The sequence below is a fragment of the Lepisosteus oculatus genome, chromosome 21, assembly GCF_040954835.1.
Source record: "Lepisosteus oculatus isolate fLepOcu1 chromosome 21, fLepOcu1.hap2, whole genome shotgun sequence".
NCBI classification, from domain to species: domain Eukaryota; kingdom Metazoa; phylum Chordata; class Actinopteri; order Semionotiformes; family Lepisosteidae; genus Lepisosteus; species Lepisosteus oculatus.
Genome location: NC_090716.1, coordinates 16,141,019 through 16,148,681, shown reverse-complemented (window position 1 = coordinate 16,148,681; position 7,663 = coordinate 16,141,019). Strand labels below are relative to the sequence as shown.

The window sequence follows — 7,663 nt, the reverse complement described above, 5'->3', positions numbered from 1 at the left end:
GCAATCTAATTCATTTATATCTCGCCTTTTTCCACTTAGCGGACGGTGCTCTCCGTGCAGTCAAACTACTGTCGGATTTCCAGAACATCAGCAGGTCTCAGGGATGAAAATTCGAGTGTTTTATGGCTGATTCTAACTACTAACCCCCCTTCCCTGCTGAATTAATTTGATACTATTTTTGAAAGTCTGTGTTTCTAAGGGAGACCTAATGACGCAATGACGTCAATGCAGGTCAATAGCACACAGGCGGAAGCGAGCTCGTGGCTCAGACTGGGGCGCAGAGAAACCTGGTTTTTTACACACCAACAGCCAACGAATTTTCACATTTAAATCGTCCCTACATATTTTCAAACAACTACAATGTATACAAAAGGTATGATAATGAAACAAACCTTGATGTTAACGACCGACACAGCGGTGTTTTAAGCACATACTCGCTGTGATTATAACCCCCCCCATACACACACACCCCGCTTCTCCAAAGCGCCGAAAAGCGTTTTCATACATTATAGTGCAATTTTCTGCTGCATCTTACCATCTTTAACCCGTTCTAAAAATAGACCGACACGGAAAGATGCGTTATTCCTCAAGTGTGCAAACCCACGTTAGGTGGGATTGGTTGTATTGTTGTTAGCCTGCTCTAGTGCGTACATTTGTCTTCAATATCTTTCCCCCTTCCTCGCGTTTCTCAACTGGCATTGCACGAAATGTTTTGCCTCAGACTGAGAACCGCGGAGACACACTGCGTGATTCCCTTTTCTCTTTCCACTCTGCAAGGGAAATATTAAGTGTGTCCTCCCTTTTATGTTTTAAAGACATTATGTTAAAGAAAAAAGAAAAGACATTTGTAAGCACATCGAAGCGTTTTAAGGTAGGTGATAAGTGTTTCTTGCAAGCCTGTATTGTGGTGTTTTGGAAAGTTTTATTTTCGCGGAGTTCATGAATGTACTTTAATCGCAAGAACAGTGCATACCTCATTACTTCTGTTCAACCCAGAACCATGTTTTTATAAACCTTAATGCACAAAACATGTTATTTTCTGTTTTACAAAGATAAAGAACATTTCTCACTGCATGCAGTACTTTCGTGTCTAGAACGCACTTGACAGTGGAGGGAAAAAAGCTGACACTGCCAAATTCACTAGATCTTTGGAGATCAACTTCATCGCTGACTGTATATTTTACTGCACTAACATTCTAATGAGAATACTTCAAGTACACCGCAACGCTAGTCTTTTATACGGAAAATGCCTCTTAGAAATCCGACGATGTGTATGCGAGAATGAATGTGCTGTTTGGGAATATGCTCTCGTCTTTTGTTTTCAAACTCACAGGCAAGCAAGGACATAGCAGAGAGACACATTGGAATCGGTCAAAATGTAAAATGTTTTCCTTGCGTTTTTCAGCACGATCCAGCAGCGAGTTGTAACATTGCGTGGGTGTAATCAAGGACTGGGGTTCCTTTCCACACTGTTGTTAAGATGAGTAAAAGAAATACTAGACACGAGCTTTTCTGGTATAATTTTTATATGATATGGAAACCCTCTTCCTTTTGAGACACGACATGGCTTTTTTTGTAAAGCCCTGGTGTAGAGAAATCGTGTAACGAAGCTTACTGCTTTGGTCCCCACCTGTTGTGCTTTGAAGGATCTGCAATGGTTTGATTTCCCTTTCAAGAACAACACATCCATACGGCGCAACGCTGCAGATAACAGTGCATAACAACTCTCACCGTCAACCTCATCTCCTCGAATAGCTCCAGTATCATACGAAAGCCGGTTTTATGGAAACAGGGGTACTACAGTTTCCTTACAAAGAAACAAAAAGTTTTTGCTTTGCTGTATAGGGACTTCTTGGTGCTGTAACTTCACCTATTTTACAGCAGAGCTTAACCTTCAGCACCGCGGACAGCGACTACCATTTAGCAGTAACTAGTTTGTCATAAATCCTAGGCAAAGACAAGTCATCTCAGGCCAGAGGGATTCCCTTAGCTCAGTCCAGTTATCCATGTAAAGAGAGTAAGTAAAGCTCTTTTTCTGTGATGATAGGTTATAGTGAGGCCAGACAAGAAAAGCATTCGTCTTAGGGACTCAATCCACCTTTTTTTTACCAAGTTCTTTATCCTAGTTTCCTATTTAAACTTTGTTTAGCACAGAATAGAAGGCATATCTGACAGACGTGCAGCAATTGTGAGTGTGCTTATTCACCACACCAGAATTTATTTGATGTTTGTTAACAGGTAGTGGGTGTGAATCTGTAATAACTAAGTGTGAATATGTGCGGATATGTTCTTACTGGTCAGAGAGCATTCACAAAGTACTTGTTTAGTTTATCATTTCTAAGCACACATCTTGTCATGAGATTTAGATTGTTTTTCTTAAAGAGCAAATAAAACAGCTATATACATCTAGATATGCAATCCACATATATTTGATCAGAAATCAGTGTATTCTTGAAGACGGAATAAAAGTCTTAGTCATATGCACGGCTTGAGAAACAGATTTTTTATCATCTCTCCTCCCAGTCAATGCACACACAAAGTGTCAGGCATTAGTGTGTTGTCATACTCAATAGTATATATCAATCTTTTAACCTCCCTTTTTCTGAGGTCCTTTCCATTCATTTATACATAATATATACTCAACATTCTAGTTTAATTAGGATGAATAAGGGCTACAAGGCACAGTTAGATATTTGGGACCTCAAAGCCACCCATCGATTTTCTAGTGGCTTTATCCAATACTGTGTCTCACAGAGGCTGGAGCCTGTCCAGACAGGCAAAGGGGTGAAAGGCTGGATACACCCTGGACAGGACGCCAGTCCGTCACAGTACACACACAGACACGCACACTCACTCCAGGACCAACCTTCTCAAAAGCCAATTAACCTATCAGCATGCCTTTGGACCGTAGGAGGAAACCACGGTCTCATGAACGCAGGAAGAACAAACAAACTCCACTCAACCCAGGGCCCAGGCTCTGCAAGGCTGCCAGCACTGCACCACCATACCAACTCTGGGACATCAAATCACCAAGACTCATTCAAAGGTTTTTACCAAAGTTAGAATGTAAAAGCACAAGACAGAACAGGACATGATATGGATCCTTTATTGATCAATTGGATTGTTTAATGTTAATAGATCATCCCTACATATGAATGTCTTTGCTGCCTCCAACATTCATGACATCATTCCAGGTCTCCTGCCTGAACTGTAGTACTGCACACCAGATAAATGTTGACCACTTCGGGTCCTGTGTCATACGCCAGTCAGCTCAGGTTTATTTTATCATCCGCACAGGAAACATAGTAACTCTGCGCTTCTGCTCGGAAAACGGTAAATGATCCACTCCTTTCCTCTCTTTGATCCAGGTGTGTACGATATATATCAGCAAGACTTTATTTTAAAAGTGGCCAGAATTCTCCGTTTCTAAAGTGAATGTTGTTGTTGCTGTTGTTCCCAATCTCAGGGTGTATTACCCTCAAGCTCAATTACCCTGGTGGGAGGAAGCCGGCGGGTATGCCGTTCATCTCTTTTCTGTGCACTAACTCCTCTTTAGCGCTCAAATTCAGAAGAAATATCCCGTTCTGATCATGACGTTTTCCCACTAGCCTTCAGTTTGTTTTCATGCATTCAAAGGCGTTCGGGTTTTAGCAGGAAATATGAATGGGAGAGTAGGTGGTGGACTTCAGTCTAACCTCGCGGGGTATTTGCCATTGGAAAAAGAAACAACCTTGTACAGGAGAACGAATTCCATTTTTTTAATCTCATCACACAACGAGGAAATTGTATTTGGGTTTTACGTTTGTCTGTCAAACCACCTGATATGCGCTCTTGGGAACAAACAGATCCCCCACACAAATGGAAAACAGAATGTCCACAAAAAAAGAACAAATAAGCTGAACACGTAATGTTTGATATCGAGTACTGAAAGAAGGAGCTTCAATGGGGCAATACAACATCTATGTTATTGTGGTTATCGGAAAACGTTGTCGAATAAGGATAAAACAAATCAATTGTACAAAAGCCGAAATGGGCACAATGATTCAAAATTGCACTAAATGTCGTTTTTAATAGAAGATTATTATACATCTAAGCTTCCAAACCTGTATAATAATGAGAAGGAGATATATTGACAGCAGCAGTAATGAGGGGTGTGCTACTAATGTAAGGCTAGCTGGGCTTAGTGAGTGAATGACTGTAAAGTAAGCTACACACAGTACATTACAACGCCTAGTACGTAATAACGTAAACTCGGAGTGAAGCCCGGGCAAGGGCTTCTGTTCCTGACGTCCATTAATTCACCCGGAGTCCCACGCCTGTCGATTTGCGCATCCTGTATAACGCCTGGTTTTCGACAAAGAAATGGCTTCTGAGTCAGTTTGGGGGGTTTTGCTGTCTTTTGACCACAATTACACAAAAGCACAGGAAAACCCACCTCATTTTACAAGAGGGTTACTTATCAAAAGAAGAAACCCGAGCAACTGGAATGAGGGTCATTTAATTCTTTGATTTTTGTAAAAAGAATTGCATATCTGTCGAAAGCATACTCGGTAATGCGACTTCAGACAATGTACTGGGTTCTTCACTCTGAAGCACCGTTTTCAAGGAAACACACCCATTGGAGATCCAAACAACCTCCTTTTAATAGGAATGGATTCTATTCTGTGCCCCATTAAAGCTCATTTGAGATTTGATTACATTAGGTCACATATGTACGATTAATGTATAACCCTGGGAGTCCTACGAGTGTTTATAGGGTTTTCTCTAAGGTCGAATGTCAGGTTTCACTGGAGAGAAACGAAGAAATGACTCTTCTTTCATGCAGACTGATCTCCACGTTGGGCCTTTTTCAATAATACTCTTATGCTTAAAACGCCATCTTTAATTTGTAAAAGATGTAAAATATCACCTTCCAGTTTTGATCAATACAACAGTATTGAAAGAAACCTTCTGAAGTCGAGTTTTTAAATGTTGTTAATAGGTTCAGCGCGCGGGAAGTGCTGGGAAAGACTTGAGTTTTATTTTATGGACGTGACGTTGTCACTTTACTTTCAATATATTTAAAGGTTTAATGGTTTATAGACATAAGATACACTATGAGATTATATGGTGTATCCTGTATATGATGCTCTGGGCAAGACTGATACAGATACAGACTGATGATTTTATGAAAGCGATTTTTAAGAACATGAAGTGTATTATGTTTTATTATTATTTTGACGTGTAATGTGCTTTTATTTTTTTTTATTTTGGCACCTTCGCGGATTCAATGAAAATATTAATGATGTAAACAAGTCAAATTACAGTGGTGTGGTTTCGTTTCCATTGTGTGATCGTGACAACTAAAATTGGATAAGGAATATCTCCCAGTTTATTTTTAGCTTTCTCTTGCCGATATCTCGCAGACGAGAACTGGCACGACTGACGCGATGGGATGATCTAGCAGCAAGATTTTCTGAAAGAAATATGCAATGTGACGTGTCGAATCTCCTGTAAACCCCCTAAGATAAAGCGATGTCTTGCCCTTCTGAAAAAACCCTTTTGCATTTGGAACTGTGTGCTGATCCAAACGCGACCGCCGCACGCTCAGAAAATACCCAGTTTCATTGTGAAAACTGGAGTACGGTTTCCGTGTGAATGGGAGATACTGCCTCTTTAAAAAGAATGCTCCTGCTGACATTTTCATTAATCCAAAGAAAGCTCCATTGAAACTCATAGAAGCTGTTGGGGATTTTCACTGAGTCTCCAGCTGCATCTGGCGACCCCATGCGATGAATTACCCTCATTGCAAGTACCGTAGGCGCCCCTCATTGATATTTGTTACCGCTGTTCTGACTGAAAGGTTCGCCACTGCAGTGTTAATGACACGCGGACCCAGACAGAAGGACGTCAAATGCACACATACCCTGTTCTTAACACAGCCGACCGTGAAGTCTATTCATCTGTTGCTCCTCATTAGAGGTTTCGTGAAGGTATCAAATAAGATATTTTTGGGGGAAAACAACATTGGTATAAGCGGCTGCCCGTTTGAGACAACGCCTTGTTAGATTTGCACGCTCCATAAAACTGGTCAAATACAGTATTTAGCAACTGGCAATTTATCTCGATATATCCACAATAATATATAAATACATTAATTGAGTTGTCTTGGGTTATACTTCTTTCTACTAATACAATCAAAGTAAAACACCGACGAAGATTTTTCAAACATTAGACACGTGTTTTATATTCATAATGATTAACAGCAGTGTAGCAATCTGATGTTATTCTTCTTTCAAACTATGCTCACTAGCATTTCTGATTTTCCTTCTCTGTGTGCATTCATTCAGCATTGTTCAGCCTGCAGAGCTGGGCATATAAAACAGTCGTGCATATACTGTAGGTTAAAAATAGCAGCAACCTATTGCGACAGGCGCTGCCCTTTTTCTAAAACGTCTATTTCAAGAAAACGTTTTCCCCTGTGTGCAGAGAAATCGTGCTTTCTAAATAAAGTACTGTAATCACACTGCTCGTGACTGCCGAGGACGACTCGAAGAATGCAAATAGTGTAGAAATACAGACTATATTTGAAAAAAGGAGAATCTTCACTCAGGTTTCGTACATAGTTCTTGTGTGGTATTTGGCCATTTTCTATGTAATCACCCGTAAGATACAAATAGTGATATCCAAATTGCTTATTATTATTATTATTATTATTATTATTATTATTATTATTATTATTATTATTATTATTATTATTATTATTATTATTATTATTGTTGTTGTTGTTGTTGTTGTTGCTGTTTCTATCTCCGATGCAATATGGATACTCTGTGGGAAGCTCTTCTGAGTCGATTCCGTGGGAGAGCGCGGCTCGTGCGTGGGCACAGGCAGCAGAAAAGCCCGTGCAATAGCTTCTTCTGTTATTGTCACTTCGGGAAACGAGACTCTTTGCCTGACAAATATACAGAATGAGCCCTAAGGTTTATCAATACCGCTTTGCCTTCGTGCAGAGAACAGCTGCCCAGACAGAGAGAAAACAGAGGGATGTGATCTCGCGTTCTTTCAGCTGTATAAGGCTTGGGGGAATAAACGTTGCATTCATAAATTAGAAAATAAACGCATCGTCTTAATTTTTATAATTACGCAGTGGAACAACATGTCAGTATGTAACGACCCTTGTCTTCTCGTTTCACCTGCAGTGTTTTGGGGGGCAAATTTCATAACAGCTGGAAAAGCAGCGAGTCCAGTAGAGACGTCTTTTATGATCAACTATAGGCTGTAAAGTGGGAGAATCTAAACGTGACGTCAATGCCTAGTAACTGACGCAGCCCTGAGCAGAAAAAGATTTTTTTTTCCTAGGCAGCAAGCTTTAATTATTGCATTTTACTGAATCTTCTGTAAGCTAAATGTATCACGCCATAAAATGCATAATATAAACGGACACGTAACCGTACGATTTGAAATGACATTTCTAGATAAATGTATTGTTGAAAAATACAAATAAAGGGTTTTGCGTGGGAATGTCTATTGTTGTTTTAACGTGTTCCTTGCAAACCAGCACAACAAAGGCTCCCTTATTCTCTTTCTCCCATACCGGTCTTATGCTCACTGAAGCGGCAACTGTTTAATCGTTTCGCGGTATGATTTCGGACGGGACAGCATCCAGACTTAAACCGGCAAA

At 40.2% G+C, this 7,663-nt stretch overlaps 1 long non-coding RNA gene across 4 annotated transcripts in view; it reads left to right on the top strand.

The window, feature by feature from the left end:
• The first annotated feature begins 702 nt into the window (after nt 1-702).
• The window catches only part of LOC107075795 (uncharacterized), a 68,240-nt gene continuing 61,279 nt past the window's right edge, over nt 703-7,663 (top strand). For all 4 annotated transcript variants that reach the window (XR_001477308.2, XR_001477303.2, XR_001477311.2 and 1 more), the window contains exon 1: nt 703-871. This is a non-coding gene — a long non-coding RNA (uncharacterized lncRNA). The remainder of the gene's footprint in view (nt 872-7,663) is intronic.